The sequence below is a fragment of the Cavia porcellus genome, unplaced genomic scaffold (genome assembly GCF_034190915.1).
Source record: "Cavia porcellus strain 051 isolate PalLab524CR breed Dunkin Hartley unplaced genomic scaffold, mCavPor4.1 scaffold_21, whole genome shotgun sequence".
NCBI classification, from domain to species: domain Eukaryota; kingdom Metazoa; phylum Chordata; class Mammalia; order Rodentia; family Caviidae; genus Cavia; species Cavia porcellus.
Genome location: NW_026947504.1, coordinates 63,391,604 through 63,411,880, shown reverse-complemented (window position 1 = coordinate 63,411,880; position 20,277 = coordinate 63,391,604). Strand labels below are relative to the sequence as shown.

Here is a 20,277-nt window from a genome sequence, read left to right as displayed (position 1 = left end):
TTGTAAATGCCTGCTTTATAAGTGCACAGTTTGTGAGTTAGATCCCCGGTACCAAAAAAATAGTTCCAGCAAACCAGATTACCACTATTTATACCTGGGACCAAGGAAGACAGAAGCAAAAGCAGAAATACTTTGGTAAGGCTTGAGAAGAGTTTTGCTCTTTATCCACCAGCATTCAACCAGAAAATTCTTTCCATGTAAAGTGAAACTTTTAAATAGCCGAGGAAAGATTATGCCTCACCTTGCTCCTACACTAAGAATCTGTAACAGCGTTTTTCCTGTGGGGAGGGACAGGCAGGCCTTGTGTGCTTAAAGAGAAAACACCGCAAATGTTTTAGGGTGAAAGCTTCTGCTTGGGAGCCCTGACAGACCCGGTTCAACCATTTATCCCAAAACGCTAACCAAGGAGAGGAGCAGCAGGGACAGCAAAGGACCTTTAATCAGCAGGCTCCCCCTGAGGTGTCAAGGTCTGCCTTTGAGGGGTTGTCAGAACTGGGGTTTTACTGAAAATGGGAACAAAGGTAAAGATTGAGTGTTTTTCTAGTTGGCATGGTAGGTAATAATCTGGTCTGGCTGACTGGTATCACAGGATGGTTCTTTGAGATTCTGGGAAGGCTGTCATTGCTTAAGAGGGCAAGTTCCTTTCCATTGGGAGATCACAGCTGTGACTTGACAGTTCCAGCTTAGGAGGGGCAACCTTGCTTCCTGACATGGGGAAACTGTATTCACTGCATCAAGAGGTGGGATGGTCTGTGAGCTGCTTTTCCTGGAATCCAAGGTCACTGCAGGTTTAGGAGAATGTGCAGAGACTTGTAGGCGTGGCTTAAGGCATCTGAAACAGGATGTTATAATAGCTAGCAACGAGATGTCTCTACAAACCCTGAAAAGTGTTGGGTTACACGTATCTTAGTGTTCTCAGTCTTGAAAGAGGATGAGATAGATGACATAAATTTAGGATTAATAAAGCTTCTATTACTGGTTTTTAAACAAGGCTCCTTAAGTGATTCACATGTATACTCATAGAGCTGAGTAGTAGTCCAATCCAAATTTTTAAGGTAAATAAGGGAGAAAGATAGATACAAAAATGAAGGTAGACATGCCAAGCTTCATCCTGCTTTTTACTCCCTGGGTGTCTGCAGACTCGGCCTCTAAGCCCTTCTTACACAGATTCAAGGAAACACCGCCAGACATGGAACTGTAGGGTTGTGTGTGTTTTCTGTTATGGTGACAACATACCTGAGCTAATCAATTTATAAGCAAAAAGAAGTTTACACTTCCAGAAGTTTCAGTCTGCTTATTTGGCCCTTTTGCTCAGCCTGTGGTGACAGAATACGGGTGGTGGTACTGGCACAGGGTAGAGGAGTCCTATCACTCTAAAAACTACTTGTGTTCTGGGTTGGTGGCCCCTTTATCCTTTCATGGTGCATAGTCTTGACCGCTTATCATTTTCATCTTTAGTTTCCACCAGCCCTCTCAACCCTTCCTGTAAACTGTTTACATCTGCCCTATTTGTGATCGAGAACGTCCACCTGCTGACTGAGTTTATTATTAGCGCACAAGGATTGCTTTCTTTCTCCAGCCTAGGGAAACATGACTGCCGCCGGCAGGATTTTTGTCCCGCAGAAGACATGAATCCAGAGTTGAATTATGAGTCGAACAACTGAATCTGTTAAAAACGTTGGGACCACCCTTTTGCTTTTCTGCTTTGAGTTGCTTTTTATTTGATAAAATAAATTAGTAACTAAAGTTTGTATGCTTGAATATGTGAGAGGGAAATTGCATTAGACTGTGTGTGTTAATGAGATATATTCTTGAAAAACAACCTGATTGCATACTTACTATGTCTACTGTCCTTTATCAGATCTATGGCTGAGACTCCTTCCCCTATTCCACTTGTCTCAGGAATCTTTTTTTCCACCTTTTGTTGTAAATCATTATTTAAAAAAAAAAAAAAAAACCACTTTGCAATTGTTTTTGCCCTTGGCAGTATCAGTTAGATCACTATCACTGGCATTAAATTCTAAAATATGGTATTTGCTAGTATGTTAAAAGTTTTCTTGGAGAGGGGCCAGTTCTTTTGATCTTTTTTTGATAAGCTTTCAAAGTCCTGACTTGGACATCTTCATTTTGAATTAGGAATTCTTATCTCTTAATATTGTCCCAGACAATGTGGGCGTCTCTCAAGTCTACCAGACAGTTGGCCTCCTTTGGGGCTCTGCATTGTTAGGCTAGACAAGAATTCAGGCGGCCCTTGTGGACCGACTGCTGTTGTATTAAAAGGTGATCTGGCAGTTGAGCCAAAAACATCTAGAAAAGATACCAGGAGAATGCTTTGCCACTTCAGTCAATTTAAATATCACTGTAAGCCTTGGTGTTCTCTAAAAGTTTAGTTGGTCTTGGGTCATGGTTCAGAGCACTTTATACATTACCAAATGTTAGCCTTTTCTTCATTCTGGGTCAGGGAGCTGACAAGTGGCAATAACCCCATTTCCAAATGTAGATTCAAAGCCACGGAGAATTTAAATAACTGCACAAGAATTGCTAATTCAGGCAGACGAGCTGTGTTCATGTAAGACCAAGAAGGTATCAAAAATGGTCCTTAAGACACTAGAGTGTAGAGCATCAGTCCCTTCGGGAGCAGATATGAGGTACTGCACACGTGAAGCCGCTCCACAGAACTCTGCCTTATTCTGGACTCATGAAAGCAAATGCACAGACTTTCAGCCACATTGTCCATGTAGGCAAGTTTGTCTTCTTTTCTTTGAGCCCATTTCCTTGAGTCTGAGGCAAAGAATGTGGACTCGGGCTAATTAACATGCTGACCCTACCACCATGACGCTGGGCAAATTATCTTAGCTCTCTGTAACACATTTCCTTTGCTGTAAAATAAGAATAAATACTAGTTCCTGCCTCAGACAAAGTGCTCTGAGAATTGGGTGACTTAATTCAGATAAACCAGTTAGAACCCAACACATTAATGCTCAATGCATGTTGTTTCACTAGCTCATTTGTTTTTATTTTTTTATTTTTTATTTTTTGGTAGTAGGGGATCGAACTCCCAACCTCACGCTTGCCAGGAAGGTGCTTATGCCACTGAACTAAATCCCAGCCCACTTGTTTGGTTTTTGCAGTGCTGGGGATAGAACCCAGGGCATCAAGCATGCTAAACAAGCACTTTCCCACTGAGCTATATCCCCACCCCGTATTGTGTCATCTGTTATCATTTAATGTATTTTCTTTCTTCTTTGGAAAGCCCAGCCAGGGCTTCTCCTTCACCTACTTCCCCTCCACTCAAAATAGCAAAAGGCCTGAGATCAGTCATTCTATAAAGTAAGAAAGAGTTTCACGTTGCCCCGGCCAGTTGGTTTTCTGTGGAATGAAAAATCCCCGTTTAAGGAATTTGGGGTGCCATAGATATTTTTAGGGTGTAGGTAAAAGTAGAAACAAGAAAATGGGAAATTTTTCAATTACCTTGAAACTATCTGAAAGAAATCTGTTTTAATGTTTTCTAGATTTCCTCTTCTACCAGAGCATCGGCCTGCTTCCCTGACTAGAGCCATGTCCCGTGGCCTGTCACATTCCCAGCGATGCAGGGTCTGTTTTCACACGTCTTCTTCTCTTCCCCAGACTTCTGAGCGTGTTCTCCTCTTCCCACCTCTGCTTTGCTGAGATGATGCTACCGCGCAGGCCCAGAGAGAGAAGCCAGATGCTGTGAAAGTATGACTTCCAAACAAAGGTAACTTTAGCTTCATGTATAATTGCTTATCATTATGCCTGATGATCCATCAGTGTGCATTGTCTATATTATCAAATAGATATTTACTTTATTTGTCTTTATTTAGAAATACTAAAAGCTCTGTGTACACATGCTAAGCCTTCTTAATTAATTGTTCTTTAAGTATTATTACTGGATTATTGCCTGTCACATTTTTTTTATTCCAAGTATCTGCAATTAAAACCATGAAACTCAGCTCCAAACTCTCTGCTGCATGACAGAGATACAGGATGAGAAATAAAGAAAGAAAGAACGAACTAGGGAGAAAAGTGAATGTGAAAGCCTGGGGTGACTGTTTCTGAGCCTGTCCCCCAAATTTACCAACCAGAAGAAAGCTTTTAGACTCACAAAGCTTAAAACACAATGATTCTTACATGTAAGCTCCCGTCATCCTTAAATGACAACATATTTTTAAGTGCTTAGGAAAAACAGAAATAGGTATTAGAACTTATATGGCAGTTTTAAATGATGTGTATAACTTGACTCATTAGAAACACCAGTCAGTTCTTCCTATAGATCCGGAAGGTGATTATTAATCTCTTAGTCTTTTTTTTCTGACTTCTCTGTCTCTGTCTGTCCCTCCCTCCATCCTCCCCCCTCCCCCTCCCCCTTCCCTGTCTCTGTCTCTCTTTCTTACTTTCTTTCATGGTGTTCGAGATGGAACCAGACACATCCTAGCCAAGTGCTTGACCACTGAGCTGCATTCCCAAGCCTTCCCATTTCTTACCTAAATTCCTTTATTAAAATCTCATTACATAGGCTGTTTTCCTTTCCTGACTCTTTCCTTGTACTTGCCTTCCACTGCAGTGACAGGGAATCAAGTACCCTCTTTCCCAACATCCTTCCCTTGGGACGGTGCTATGGTTCCATCACATGCATATGAGGGGCAGGGGGCTGGAGTCCCGCGAGAATTCATTTTCTTCTCCGTAAAATAGAGTATCTTTCTTACCACGGAGGCGTCCTGTGCAAGGGTGTGATGAACTGTATAACCATGAGAGAAAAGCAGGAAAATTACCAAGATGCTGGCTTAGGTCCTGCCATTAGGAGCTGCTTGAGCCAGCTTAGTTTAGATCTGATTTACATTTATCCATACAGTTTAAATGCATTTAAAATTTTTGTTTATTAGCTCACCAACATGCTTTTATATGTTTTTAAGGCTTCCTTTGTCTCTTCATGGTAACCCCTGAATTATGAATTTTCTTTCCTGGTGTCCCCTATTAACTATTTTCCTTGGCAGTGTTAATCACATGGCTTTCAAATAGGATCAGAATCATTCCTGTTTATGTAGGCACGAAAATGTTAGAAGGAATGTCCTCAGAGGAAGCAGCTTTGTACCTCACCTTTGGTTGTTTTTGGCAAGAGTGGACCAGAAGTCAAGTAGCTGATCTCACCATTACCGCTTCAGGACATGCAGCTCTTAGTATTTGGCACAATAGTGTTACGAGTTCCAAATTTTGTTCCCTAAACTTTCAAGGGTTTAACAGGTGATCTTATTGCGACACAGAATGTAACACAGTGTATGTTTTTTATAGTGATCTAGTTCACTAAACATGATGTCTGACACTTTTTATGGAGTCTTACTATATGCAGGAATTTCTTGGGTTAAATTAGTTCATTTACCAACTCTACGGTGTAGATTCTCTTCTAAAATACGGACTTAGAGGGATGAAGGAGCTTGTTAAGGTCTCAGAATAGATACTGAGGCATGATTGGAGCCCCAGCACTTGGCTTCAAAATCCATGCTCTTGATAGCATGCTCTCCTACCTCCTTAATAGTTACAGGGAACTGTGGTAGGATAATTTACAAAATCAAGCTCCCCTGGCCCTTCCCCAATGACACACTCCACTCTATCAAATGTATGAATTACACGCTTGGAATTTCAGATCTCTGGACTTAATCATGAGCCGGGGGGATACCTGTGCATATGAGCCCTGCGGCTGTTTCTATTCTCAAGCTCCACTAGCCAGGAGAATGGCAGACAGTCTTCTCTGCAGACCATCCCTGCGACACAGTCTCCTCCCAAAGGCCCTTGAATCAGCGTTGCTCAGGGAGAGGAAACGTCGGTCAGTTCTGTCAGCTCCTGGCCACCAGGCTGCCCCTGAAGGCTCCCCTCTTTTTGCTGCCTGTATGTTTGCAGAGCTTTCGCTGGGGGCCTCTTCCCCATTTCTAGGAGAGGTTAATGGATTGCTGTGCTCTTATTATTCCATCTTGTCAGCCTCATGTTTGAGATGTCCTGAAGGCAAAACAGCTTTTACTGCTGGCGCCCTACTGCTACTGGTACAACCAAATCCCTAGCTACAAAGTGCTCTCCCCTGGAACTCACCACTGTCATTCTGAAAGCTGCAAGCAAGCTCCCAAAACTCCTGTAACCCTGTCTCCTTCATGGTCCGTTTCTTATGGGAAGTGGCTGTTCTGAGACTGTTGTCATGACAACTGCACAGTGGCCCAGGAACTTCCTAATTCTGTCTACTTCAGGCAGATGGAGCCCTTGCTTCCATTGGCAAGAATGCGGAAGACGAGTCTTTTGTCCTTCTCAGGAAACGCTGGAGTTCTTACTTATTCTTAAGTACCATGATGAAGCCTTGTTTATCCAATAGCAGCTTTCTGTGTCAGAGGTACAGACTGGCTTTCTAGGAGGATGGATTATAAGAAACTGAAAAAAAAAATAGATCTAAGCACAAGGCGTAGGGGTTTAAAAAAATAGAACCAAATCTTCTCCTTCCTAATAACTTTTGAATGAAGTCTTCCTTGGTGACTCTTTGTCCCAAGTCAGTCAATCAGTCTTGTCCTTCCTCCACTTAAACACCATTTCAGTTATTATTTTCTTTAATGCCAAGAATCATGAATTCATCCATCCATCTGCCCAGTCAACCATTCATTCCTCTATTCATTGATCTACTTACTACAAAAATTCATTGGATACCTCCCATAAATAGCGTTATAAACAACTGGGGTCACTGTGATTAATAATACGCAATTCCAACGCTTGATGACCTTATATTCTGTTGCAAAAGATTGAAAACTAAATGGACAATTTCAGTGACCACACATTGTCATGTTATTGCCTCTCTGAGCACTGAGAAGCACATGTAAAAGACTTTGTTCTTGGGGATTAGGCATGTCCCAACCTGGTGTGTTAGTTACTTTCTCTTCCCTGAGACACAATACTCTATACTCACAACTTAAAGGACGAAAGGTTTATTTGGCTTAGAGTTGCGGTGCACAATCAGTCAGCTTCAAGGCAGAATGAGAAGACAGGAGGCATAGCCAAGCAAAAGCTGTCCAGACTTGGCAGCCAGAAAGCAGAAAGTGAAGGGAGGTCACACCACTGGTGACCTATCTTTTCTGACCAAGCCCTGCCTCCTAATAGCAAGTCAGATACATTGCTTGAATGATTCGATCCTCTTCCAAAAGCCCTGCCTGTGAGCACATGGGGCTTTGGGGGACGTCTCAACCTAAACCGTAACACATGGTATGAATTTTGATCATCCTCATTAGACTTTTAAGGATCTAAGTTAAAGTTCAATTTGTTAAAGGGAAGTGGAAGATGCAGTATCTTTTGCTAATGAAACAATCCACTTCAGAAGCAAAAGGAATATATTGTCAGTCCTTGGAAAATACATGTTATCCAGCTTGAGTCAGCCTTTGCTTCTTTCCTTTTTAAAAACAAACTGTTCAGAGCACTAGTAAATGCTAAAACCTAGAGTGTCAGGGCCCTTATCCAGTCAATTCAAAATATTTGCTTTGAATTGCAAATTCACCGCCCAGGTTTCACTGGGTACACTGCAGTATTTAAAGTTAAAAATACTTCACATGAACAGTTATTTTGTTGAGCATCTCTACTCTGGCTTGAAGAAGCAAAAAGCCTCGCGGTTCTAAGGTTTTAGACACAGCAGCACACTCATGTTCCCAGGGGGTGTGCATTGGGAACTCTCTCGAGGCTTCGTTGCATCACCTGCGAACCTCCAAGAGTAACCTCAGTGTACACCTGAATTACTTAGCCCCTCAGCGTACTGCTTCAAAAAGGCCTGAAAACCTTTCTATTAAAGGTCTTTTCACTCTTAGATTCCCAAGTTTAGTCAATTTTTTCCCTCTGCAAAATAGCATGGCATTTACTAACATGCTGGGTATCCTGGTCCATTGTTAACCTTACCCAGTAATGGCTTGAATACCCATCTTGTTGCAGCCAAAAACAAAAAAAAAACTTAATAGAAAAATCTAATACAATCAGCACCTGAGATCCTAGACATTCTGTGTAACATTTTCACTTGTTTGTTCAAAATAACTATCTTGAGTAGTAAACTGTGGGTAGAATAGTACTGATACATAATAGATGCTCATAAAACATTTGCCAAATGAATAAAGAGATTACAATTTCCATGTTAGAGATGAAGGAAGTCATATCATTGTTTGAGACCATTCAGTGGCCAAAGCAGGTTGCTCATTCATTATTTGAGATCTGTGTATTACTTGCTCTCAAAGAAACAAAGTTAAGCTGTTAAGTATATGCTCCAAAAAGGCTTTTTAGAATCATCATACAACAGCCTCAGGATTTTCTAACCAAGATCTTTAATCCTCACATATGAAACCAAGAGGCCAGGTGTTCTCTTTGTGTCTGTCTAGGATAACAGTCTTGCCGGATTCCCATCTGTTTTGGATGTCCTTATCCAAAGAACTGTGAAGACTCTCAGGTGAATTCAGAGATAAAATTAGATTGATTGGTTGACTTATTGATTTGAAACAGGGTCTTAGTATGTAGTTCAGGCTGGCTTTGGATTCACTTATGTAGCCCAGGCTGGCCTCAAATTTATGGTGATCCTCCTGCCTCCGCCTCCTGAGTTCTGGGATTACAGGCATGCACTACCACATCTGGCAAAATTAGTTTTAAGGACTGTAAGTTATGTTAAGAACTCACACAGTGACTGTGTCTCACTGACTAATGTTTGCCACATCACCCTTTCTCTGCATTGTAGAATTCAAGCTCCCTTGCAGGCTACAGGGACCTCTGAGTCTCTTCTTCACCCTCCCCACCCAGCTTACCTGCAAGGTCCTGATTCTTGCACTGTCTTTGGGCCACTGTTTACAAACTGCTCTTGCAACGGTAAGCCTTGATCTCTTCTAAGACCAAGCTGCCCTCTTGGCTTCACCCAGCATCCTGTCTCCTTTTCTTGAATTGCTTTTGCCTTAGTGGATATTTGTGGCGTTTGCTGCTTAACTGTTGCTCGCATGGAATGTGTACACTCACACCTGTCTTAGCTGTTCCCAGGAAAACTTGGTTATGAGAGGGTGGTGGTGTAGCCTTCTCTCATGTACTTTAGGAAGTGCTCCCCACCCTCTACCAGGTACCTAGTAAAAGCACAGCTCTGACACACTCACCTTTCATGATCTTACATTTGAAGTTTGTCTATGAAGCAGAGAGCCTTGCTGGTGGTGATAATTTACCTAGGTTTATTTTTCACCACAAATGGGATGAAAATTGTGTTCCCCAAACTCAGAATCCAGAAGGTGAACTTACTGTTACTCTCAAGCCTTGTTCTTTGTGTTTCTCACCTAAATTAGTGACACTGCCTCCAGACAGTATCCACCACCCCATCTAAGCATTTTATCTTCCCCAGTTCCCTGAGTTTCTCCCTATTTTTCTAAATTCAGCCAACCAGTTCTTTGGTTTATTAAGCATTTGTTGAGTTGTCTATCTCTTTGCATTCTCCATTACATTTCTTTCTTGGTTTGCTGCAATACATCCTTAACTAATTTCCTTTTTCTTTTTTCTTCCTACACCTCTTTGATTCATTTGCCACATGATATAATTATGCTTAAAAATCTGTGAATGGGTGGTAGGGGGTCTCTCTGTGGTAGAGTATTGCTTTGTACGTGTGAAGCCCTGGGTTAAATCTACAGTACCACCATCACCAAAAAACTCTCAGTGACTTGTAAAAACCAAGTCCAAGATTTTTAACTTGGTGATACGAATGCCTTTGATGGTCTTTCATGCATCCTTTTCTTCTATTCCCTATTTTTCACTTTACATTCTAATAGCCTGCTTCTGGTACTTACCCTCTTCCAAATTCGTCTAAAGTTTTAGTTTGTCTGAAATTCCTTGCATAGCTGTGATGTTGTCCTTACATCTGAGCTCTGGTGTTAGACCTTAAGTCTCCAGGTTGATCTAAATGTTCTTTGTCAACCCATAACACCTGTGATAACATCTTATCACATTACATCCACTGTCAAAATAGTTAAATGGGAGGCCACTAGACTGAGCAGTGTCTAAAGATTTGAGGTCCTATATAAGAAACCCAACTCAGTCATTTCCTGTAACAGAAAATGGAACTTAGAACCAGCTTATCTCAGATGCCCAACCGGGCACTAGTTTTTCTCTTTCTCTCCCTTCCTTTTTTTCTCTCTTCTCCTACCTTCCTCCCTACCTCCCTTTATTCTTTCCTGCCTTCCTCCTTTCTTCTTCTTCTTGGCAGGACTGGAAATCAAACCTAGGGTTTGCACATGCTAAACAACCACTCTACTCCTGAGCAATAGCTCCAGCCCCAAATGATGCTTTCTTGAATTTCCCATTGGCATAGTCCATACAAGGCAATCAATCAAATACTTCATTTCCTCACTGTCTGCATTCACCCTATAAAAAGATTTCCTTTCCTACCTCTTTGGTAGAGCCTCAAACTCCTGATTTAGAGCTTTGCAAATCATGAGTCTTTGTCTTTTCAAATAAACTGTTCAAAAACTTATCTTGTCAAAGTTCATTCTTTAATACTGTGTACGTGTCTGTATTTCTCATTAGACTGTAAGATCTGGAGAGTGTATACCAGACTCTCATCTATTTATTGCCCCCATACAAGGTGCTGGAACCTAGTAGACTGCTCAGTGGCCTGCACTGTACCCAACCACACTCATTTTCAGCCCTTCCTTGACTCCTCCTCCAATTTACTCTGTGCTCTAGATTGCCAGCACCCTTGACTATTTGGGGTTTCCACCAACCCTTCACTGCTTCCGTGCTATGTAACCCATCTTTTACAGAATATATGGGAATACTGTGTAAACAAAGTCAGCTTCTCCCCCTTCTTCAGCCTGAGGCTTCTTTGGTAGCTGCCTCTGTGCTTGTGTTCTCCTAACTTAGAAGTGGATCCTTGTGGCTCAGTACCATTCCCCAAGAGAAGAGACCCATGAAACAGCATGGTCAGTCAATACTTTTTGTCTTGAACCTATTTTCGGTCAACATTGGGCTTACCATATTGAAAATTGTTAATATCTACATATGTACATCTACAGTCACTCACAAGTTATATGTCTCATTATAACTATCTTAACTTGCATTCTATTTTATTACCTTCTTGAAGAATTGGTTTGCAGTCTAGCATGGTGGTAGAAACCTGTAACCCCAGCACGCTGGGAGTCTGAAGGAGAAGGATTGCAAGTTTGAGCTCAGTCCGGGCAACTTAGAGACTAAGAGAGACTCTGTCTCAAAATAAAAAAGAGAAGGGCTGAGAATGAGGTCCTCAGTATCGCAAAAACAAACAAACAAATATTGGTCTGGGTAAAATAATTATTATTTTCCTCAGATTCTTTACATTGTAAGAAAAATAAGTTAGCTTGTATATAGAGAGCAAGAGACAGACTAATGTGAATAGTAAAGGAGATAGGGGTCATAGGAGTTCAAGGATAAAATGCACCATAATGCCAGACTTCATGGCAACAGAGCTCCGCAGTGCGTAGCTGCAGGCCCTGCCGCCCACCGCTTTCTCCTTCTCGTGGCCCACAAGTCTGCTCCTTCCTGCCGCGCTTATCTTTCCCAACACAGAACTCGCCATAGTGTGCTCTTAGAGCATCCACGTACTCACGAGGTTTACCTCTTCATAAATTTAGTTCACGGCCCTATCACAGTCTCTCCAACTTTTCTACATCAGTTTCATTTTGTGGATATTTTGTTGGTTTAATTTTCTTTAGAAAAAAAGAAGAGTTTGCTCCAGGTCATTGTTTTAAGCCACGAGTAAATCCACAGGGAATCGGTAAACTTTGCTTTGTCTCGATGGTGAATATTTTGGTCTAATTGTTATCAGCTCTCACCTTAATCAATTCAAGGCCTTCTAACGACTTTTCTCTCCAACATCTTGACCACTTCTAATTCACTTTCCGTATCTTCCGAGGTCTCCTGTTGTCATCAGGATAGAATACAGATTAGAACCTTAGAAGACATTCAAAATCTAACCTTATAACTTGCTCTCTAGATACATTACAATTTCCAGGCTCATTTCTCACCTTCCATCTTGCATTGTTCTGGAATCATAATGAAATTAATTAGATTCTCGGATACTTCAGGTATCCACTCTCACCTAGTTGCATGCCGCTCCTTTTCTCTACCTTGACAGTCAGCATTTTCCTATTTAATTTTCAGCTCAGTTGAAGCATCATTTCTTCCAGGGAGTCTTTCTTCACCAGATTATTTGATTATTCTGCTCTAGGCTTTCAAAGTGCTGCTTTTTCCCTATCATATAAAAATAATTTAATTGCCAGGCTCTTTGGTAGATTATAACTCTGATTTGCTCACTGTCTCACTGTCTCTCTGTTACATCTCACAAATGCCATTGTACTCAATAAATATTTCATAAATGAGTAAAGGCCCCAGCACGGGTTCCTTGTGCCAGGTAGGGACATTTAAGACAAATAGATGTACCTTAATCCTAACTTATGCAGCTTAAGGAGGACTGTGAAAGAGAACGTGACTGAACTATTTAGTGCTGAAACAGGATTTTGTTGTTGCTGTTCACTTTTGTGGGGAGGGGAGCTGTGTGTTAAATGAGTGTAGTAGGATTCGGTCTCCCACAGCATTCAGCTCAAAGCAGTGATGCTGCTCTCTTCACTCTCGTCCAGTAAAAATAAAATCATAAACCACTTGCCATAATCTGCAGTTCTTGCACCACGAGGCCTCTGTGGCTGCTCAACTCTCTGTCCTTAGGCTCCAGCCTTCCTGCTTCTCAGACCTCCCCAGGCCTTCATTGTCTGGTATTTATTCTGCTCCAAATTCTCTTATACCTTTACATGGAAGGTCGTCCTTTATTTTTTTCATTCTCACCTAGAGCTTTGCCCTCTTCAGAGAGGCCTTCCGTGGGGCCCCCCATATAATGCAGCTGTCACTCCTGGATAACACTTATTAACTAAAAATTATCTGGTATACTTACTAATGCTTCATTTTTCTCTAGTAAGATCTAGGAGGCAAGGAATTATTTCGATCATCCTCTGTTATTCACTAGAACATACAATAGTTCTGCAGTACATACAGTAAATGAACAAATGGACAAACAGCAAGGCTGATGCTCAGAGTCAGGCATAAGATTTCTTTTTGTCTGAATTTTCTTCAGTTCTTACCATTATGTTTAGTCTCCTAAGAGGATGCATAAAAGAGACTGTAAGACCTAATCTACACTGATTTCTTCTGATGGAGCTAGTGTGGAGACTGCTTTGTCCTGCAGACTTCCCCAGGATCCTGCCGTCTCTCCCGCCTCACCTCCAACCCTGACCTTTTCCCACGATGGCTCAGGGCTCAGGGTTGTCCCAGAAACTTGTTTTCTTTCCTATTTCCAGGGGTCACCTGAACCCACTCAGGTCTCTATTGAACTTGCCAAATTGAAACTACAAGAAAACCAAGTACTACTTGTGATAAGAAGATAGATTAAACTTTTGTAATCTTTGGACTTTTTCCACCTGATTGTCCTTGATAATAGACATGGGCGAGCTCTTCGCCATGCTGGGGTGAAAATGTACTGACCGACACCTTAAAATGCAAAAGGTATAGTCTTTGCAAACAGATTTAAATATGCATCTGCCATAATGGTCACTTGCCAGTGATGTTTGCATATAATTCCACTGCTCCACATCTGATCTGGCATTTAATGCTCTGCAGGTTTGAAGCCCAAAGACTTACAGAAGAGCCACTGACACTTCTAAAATCAAATTACCTAAACTCCATCTGAAATTGTAAGGACTTTGTTGAAAAAGTCCTAATAGTCCTGCCAGAATTTGAGAACTACCTCTGGGGCATGTGCATAGCACATTGACGAGGTGGAGCTTTGTGTTCAAGCAGATCTTGGAAGAAGAATGCCTGGTCATCCAGCAAATGGAGCATTTTGCATTTGTCTGGGTGAGAAGAGATAAAAAGCATGGATCAGACAGAGTGAAATGTGGCCAACATTTGTCAAGAGCTTTCCAATAAAAATAAAAGGTCTTGACAAAAAGCAGAGCGTGCAGTTTCAGATCTCCTAGGAGAGTGAATTCAGTGTCTGTAATTAGAAATTTTATATCAGGTGTTATATTCACAAAATGGGTGCGCAACTTTCTAGACGCCTAACAGCTGAGGACAGGGAGTCACTGTGTTCGTCTCTGCGTCCAGTTTGATCAAAGAGAATAATTTATGCTAAGTTTTGAGAACCAGAACTGGCAAAAGCCCAGCATGTTGAAGAGCAACATGTTATCCAAGAAGAGGCAAGGGCCAAGCCCCAGAGACTCTGAAAGGACAAAGAAGCCACTGTTTTCCCTTGACAAGTGCCAAGAAGCCTCCTTTAACCTCATTGCTTTACTCAAACATTTAGCAGTAAATTCATCTTCATGCCTATAATGGCAAAAATTTGGCAGGGGTAAGAATCAGGTAATACGAGATTGGACACATTTGAAAGTAAATGAAAAAATGGGAAATGCTGATGCTGTAGCTATCAAGAAGGTTAAATGGGCTGGAAATTCGGTGGTTGTGAGGTGGATTCGGTTCCTCATTTCCTGGCACTTCGATGTTTATCTCTGTGTCTTTCTGGGGAGATACAGTGACTCATTTGCACATAGTTTTGTAGTACTTTCTGGATTGTGATAAACATTCGGTAACAAGGTTAAGACAATCTGGAGCAGATTTGGCCAATTAAACTGGATTGTCTTGCTCATAGTCCTTTTTTAAAATTAAATCAAATCAGTAAACATTTATCAAGCAAATGTCTGTCGTGTGAGAAGTCAACACACAAAAACCAAACAGATTTGAATGCAAGGAAATGAAAAACAAACAATCAACACAAAGATACAGTCAATCTTTCCTGAGTTGTCTCCACAGAACTAGAGAACAGGAAGTAAATTCAAGCGCTAACAGCCAAAAGGAGACTTTTTCTGGGAAATCTCCTTTAATAAGCCAAAGCAAATATTTTGATCTGGAAGAAAACAAAAGTTGAAACGAATATAAAATTGACCATCACATTAAAATGCTACTTAAGTCAACAACTTTAATAAACTGCACATACATGGTTGTTAAGGTTTTTAAAACATGGGTGAGATCCATGAGGAAAAATGCACCATTCTATGCAAAAGCTATTATTGTGTACACAATTTTACTCTTTATCATCAAACTTCTTTTTCTTTGTTTTGTTTTGCTATTGCTTAGAACATTAGAATGAGAAGAATAAGAAATGGTATCTGAAATTCATGAATTTGAAGTTAGCAAATTTTGTCATGAGCTCCCTGTCTATCCCATGAAGACATGTGGGTTAGACGATGCTATCGTACTGGTTAATCATCTGTATCCAGTGGCATTATGTTTTTGGTTGACAGCGGCTAAGAGCAATCAAATTCTTGATTGAGTCTCTGAAACCAGAAAGTTTTTGAAGGCATCCAGCAGCCTGTAACTATCTTATGTCATCTTGTGCTTCTACAACAGAATACCACACACCTGGGCTATGATTCAGGAGGCTGGAAATCCAAGATCAAGAGACGAGTCTACCTGTGGTGAGGACTTTCTCACTACACATTTGAATTAAGATCTTGATGAAATATTTTAGTTTTCTTGCTAATGATTCTCTCTCCCTCTCTCTCTTCTCTCTCTCTCTCTCTCTCTCTCTCTCTGTGAGTCTTCTTGTCACCTAACATCCATGGCTCATAAATGGAGTTTAATAAATATTTGTTGGAAAATTAATGCATTTATCAAAAGAGGCCACTTTTTTTCTTTTGAGTTACTGACAAGTGTTAATGATGTCTGGAAAATTTTAGGGAGAAGATAAAACTTTATTTTTAGGTTTGATTAATTCAAAAGACCTGTCTATTAAAACCACATCACAAATACTTAAAGGAAATGAAAGGTTTAAACCTGTCTTTTTGTTCTCAAGGCAAAGGGATGTAGGGAATTAAAGTCAAGTGCCACATTTACAACAGGGTTAGTGACTTAACACTGAGACATTTTGGACAGTGAGAGGTTTGGTGTGTGTGTGTGTGTGTTTGAAATGAGGACATGGGGATCTTTTGATACAGCTTCGGAGTGTAACTGGGATGAGAAGGAAAGGTGGCAGGGGTTCTTATTCAAGCAGAGATATTTCTCTTGATGCAGAGCAGTTCCAGCTGGATTTAACCAAGATAACGCGGCTTATTAAAAGCAGTTGAAATAGAATCATAATTGTTTTGAAGACTGAAGTTACTGTTCTAAAAACAGCAAACTCCCATTTGTCCCCAGTAGCTTTTTGAAAGGTGACATGTTTCAGAAACCAGAAATGGTGGTTCATGATACCTAGTCTGCTCCTGCACCAGGTGTATTTCTGCCTGGAATTAGGAGCTCAGGGGCCCACTCCTTCGGGTGGTGTGCCAAGGTTTTTGGTTCTTGGAGAAGCGGGTAATGAATTCGGTGGACTTGCTTTCCCTCTTCTGCTTGATGACTACAATGAGAAGAATGCTTGATCCTGACTATCCATTTCATCCTTGATCTTGAACATGGACCCTTAAACTTACATTGATAACTCACTAGGGAAGGGAGCTTTCAGATTAGAAGCTTAGCTGATTTCGTTTCTTGAATTACAAGGTTCAGAAATGGTATTCACTACCATAGTGATGAAGTATTCCATTTTTAGTTGAGGTTTCTAAACATTTTTGGAATTTCTAAACATTTTGAGATTAAGTATCTCAAGGATAATATGAAGGAAAAACATTGACATACGGGTTTTGCCATTGCAGATAGTTACAGTTTGTTTTCAGTGTCTTTTTATCCTATTTTGTGCCCAGTCTTCAGTGACTTCAGCATCTCCGTCAACAATAAATTCAACATTTATTAATGCCATTTTTCTCATTGTCTTCATGTACAGTAGACAAGCCGCAAAATGTCCAGGGCAATGCCAGTTAGTGGGCAGATGTGAAGGAGGCTGAGTCAGTCCATCTTGTGCTGCTATAACAGAATACCCAGGAATGGTGATTTGTGATGAGCAGAAATTTGCTTCATGGTTCTGAAGGCTGAAGAGTCCAGATTAATGGGAGGACACACCAGGGAGAGAGAAGGGCCTGCTCTAATAACTAACCCAGTGTTGCAATCACAGCTTCAGTTCCCTGGCAGGGGCTCTGAGTCACCCCTGCAAGGCCTGACTTCTCCGACCTGTTGCAGGGACCTTCGTGTACCGAGGAGACTGCAGAACGTGGAGTGCAGTGTGGGTGGGTGGTGAACACGATGGCACCCGGCCACAGAAGCGCTCCCTTCTGATCCCTTTTATTCTCAGTCAAGTGAAGCAAGGTACTAAGGCTTATGAGAGAAGGAGAACGGAGACGCTGGGTGTTTAGAAAGAGGAAACAGTGTGAGATTATACTGAGAATGGAAGCGAACTGAACAGTGACACAAAATGTCATTGCTCAGTAGCTTTAAGGAACGACTGGAGACCTTGGGTTTGTAGATCTGAATATGAAGTGCCAGGTGGCTCACCCGCGCTTCCTTAGCCATCTTTGGCTGCACTGGGCGAGGCAGGCAGGAGAGGAAGCTGCTCTTACCCCAGTGTGTGGCCTTGCCAGGGAAGAAGACAATCATGATGGAGGTAAGAGGGGCAAGAAGACTCTGTGAGCAGCGCCTAGGGAGCTCCAGACTCCTCTGCCACGCGCCCCTGTGTATCCTAACAAAACCCCACAGCCTGGCTTGTTTATGCCACAGATGTGTATGTTCTTAGAGTTCCGGAAATCAGAAATCCAGGATCAAGGAGTGAGTAGACTTTTGTCCTCCTGACATCTGTCCTTTTGGATTGCAAATGGTCACTGTCTCTCTGTGTCCTCACAGGGTCTTTTCTTTGTGCATACATATCTTTTCTGTCTCTTCCTCTTCCAAAGACACTGGTCTGTTTGGACTAGAGACCCACCCTTCATTTTAACTTAACTACCTCTTTAGAAGACCTATATCCAAAGATTCCAAACCTTTCATCCACAGTAAAAAGTACATTTGACATTTGACCTCCTAGAGTACATGCACAGGTAAACACATAACATAACATAAAGTTTCCACAGAGTGTCGCACGCTTTGATGTTTTAGACATTTTTTGTTCTTGTCTACAGAGATAGTTCTTATCCTAAATAATAGCTATATAGCTATATATAAATAATAGTGTAGTAACATAAGCACTGATTGATTTAATCCACTATTGAAAGGAAAAGGAATGAATGAATGAGACAAAGTCCTTATTCATAATAGTAAGTAAGACAAACTTATTTAAAAATACACATATAAAACGTTGAGTGGAAATCTAGAATATATGTATATTGTTAAAAATAGGGTAACAACCAAAAAATGGGCATCTGAAATGAATACGCACTTCTCAGGTGAGGAATACAAATAGCAAATGAATATGTGAAAAAATGCTCAACATTACTAGTCATTTGAGTGATGCAAATTAAAACAACACTGAAATTCCACCTCACCCCAGAAAGAACAACTGTTATCAAGAAATCAAGCAATAACAAATGCTGGAGGGTCTGTGGGGAAAAAGAAACCCTTCTCCACTGTTGGTGAGAATGCAGACTGGTGCAACCACTGTGGAAATCAGTGTGGAGATTCCCCCCAAAATTACGAGTACAGGTCCCATTTGACCCAGCTATCCCCCTTCTGGGTACCTTCCCAAAAGAATTTTAAAAACCGCATCACTGCAATATATGTGCACCCATGTTTATAGCTGCACAATTTGTAACAGCCAGATCTTGGACACAACATAAATGCCCATCCACTGAGGAGTGGATAAAAAAGATGTGGTATTTTTATACAATGGAGTACTACTCAGCCATAAAGAAGGACAAATTGGAGACTTTTAGAGGTGAATGGATGCGACTTGAGACCATACCCATAAGTGAAACAAATAAGACACACATATATAAACATGATATCGTCTCACTAGTGAGAGAAGCTGGAACAAACAACATATGTGTATATCATGTATATATATATATGTATATAAAATACTTAGGATAAGTATACTACTTATTTCTGAGTTCACTGAAGAGAAAGATTTGTGCTGGTGTTGTTCGGACAATTGAATGCAGATGTCTTGTGTCCTGGGTGAATGATGTGAGGAAGACAACGCGCAATGCGTGTACCATTGTTGCCCCCGATTGACGTGTTTTGAAAATTTATTTTAGTTTGTTTTCTTCTTTTTTTTATTTTTCTCCTTGAAATAAAGGGGATTTGGAAAAAATTAAAGTATGATAGCAAATAATGAAAGAAACAATTGAAAATATTGAGAATAGTTGTCTCTAAGAAGAGGAATTTGCTAGCATGTGGGTTTGTGGGAGGAGGTGGAAGATACCATTTTTGGTTTTATTAGAAGCTTTTGAAGACTCTTATTTTTCTCTCCAAAGTTCAGAATTATTTATTATTTTAAATTAAATCAAATTTATTTTTAACTGATGTATGAAAACAAAATGTTATACATATTAATGGGATGATATGTTATATTTTGATATAGTTATACATTGTATAATATTTAAATCAAGTTGTAAATAATTCATGTCAAAATGTATCTTTTTTATGGTGAAAACACTCAAAACCCTTTTTTCTAGCTTTTTGAGAAATTTGACTTTTAAACTATGTGTATATGACACTCAGTGAAAATTAAAAGTAACTTAAGGAAACAAAGAGAAAAAGAAAAAAGTAATTTCAACAAAAATCACACAGCGGTTCCAACTATCTACTATACTGATTCTTAAGGACGGATTTGATTGGGTTTCTTGTTGTACCCCTAAAACTCTTCATGAGGCATTGTGGTTGTTTTAGACTCAGAATTCCAAGATGTGGATTTGGCAGCATTTGTATTTTAGATGGCAGTTCTCAAGCTGGGAGTACAGCTCAGTGGTACAGTGCCTGCCTGGCAAGTGCTAGGTCCTGAGTTCAATTCCCAGTGCCAAAAATAAATAAACAGATAAATAAGTTCTCAGTTCTTTCTCAGTACAAGAAGACACCTCTTTCTTTTTTGAGACTCAGGATAATCAGTGGTAAAGAGCACAGACCCTGGAGTCAGATTTGATTCAGACCCCAGCTTTGTTACTTACTGCGTGATGCCAGTGTGTGTTTAATTTCTTTAATCCCTGTTTCATTAACTTTAATATAGGGATACTAACAATATTTACCTCTTGAGAGTGTCATGAAAATTAAATGAATTAATACTTTCAAGTGCTTAAAATAGTTCCTAGCATTTTGATTTTGAATTGTTTTTTAGTAGAAGGGACTGAAGCCAGGGCTTCAGGC

General features: G+C 40.6%; 1 long non-coding RNA gene across 1 annotated transcript in view; it reads left to right on the top strand.

Annotated features, from left to right (window-relative positions):
- Nucleotides 1–15,705, top strand: part of LOC134472005 (uncharacterized) — a 71,867-nt gene extending 56,162 nt beyond the window's left edge. Inside the window, exons 2-3 of the long non-coding RNA XR_010041832.1 lie at nt 3,628–3,736; nt 15,469–15,705. This is a non-coding gene — a long non-coding RNA (uncharacterized LOC134472005). The remainder of the gene's footprint in view (nt 1–3,627; nt 3,737–15,468) is intronic.
- The last annotated feature ends 4,572 nt before the right edge of the window (nt 15,706–20,277 follow it).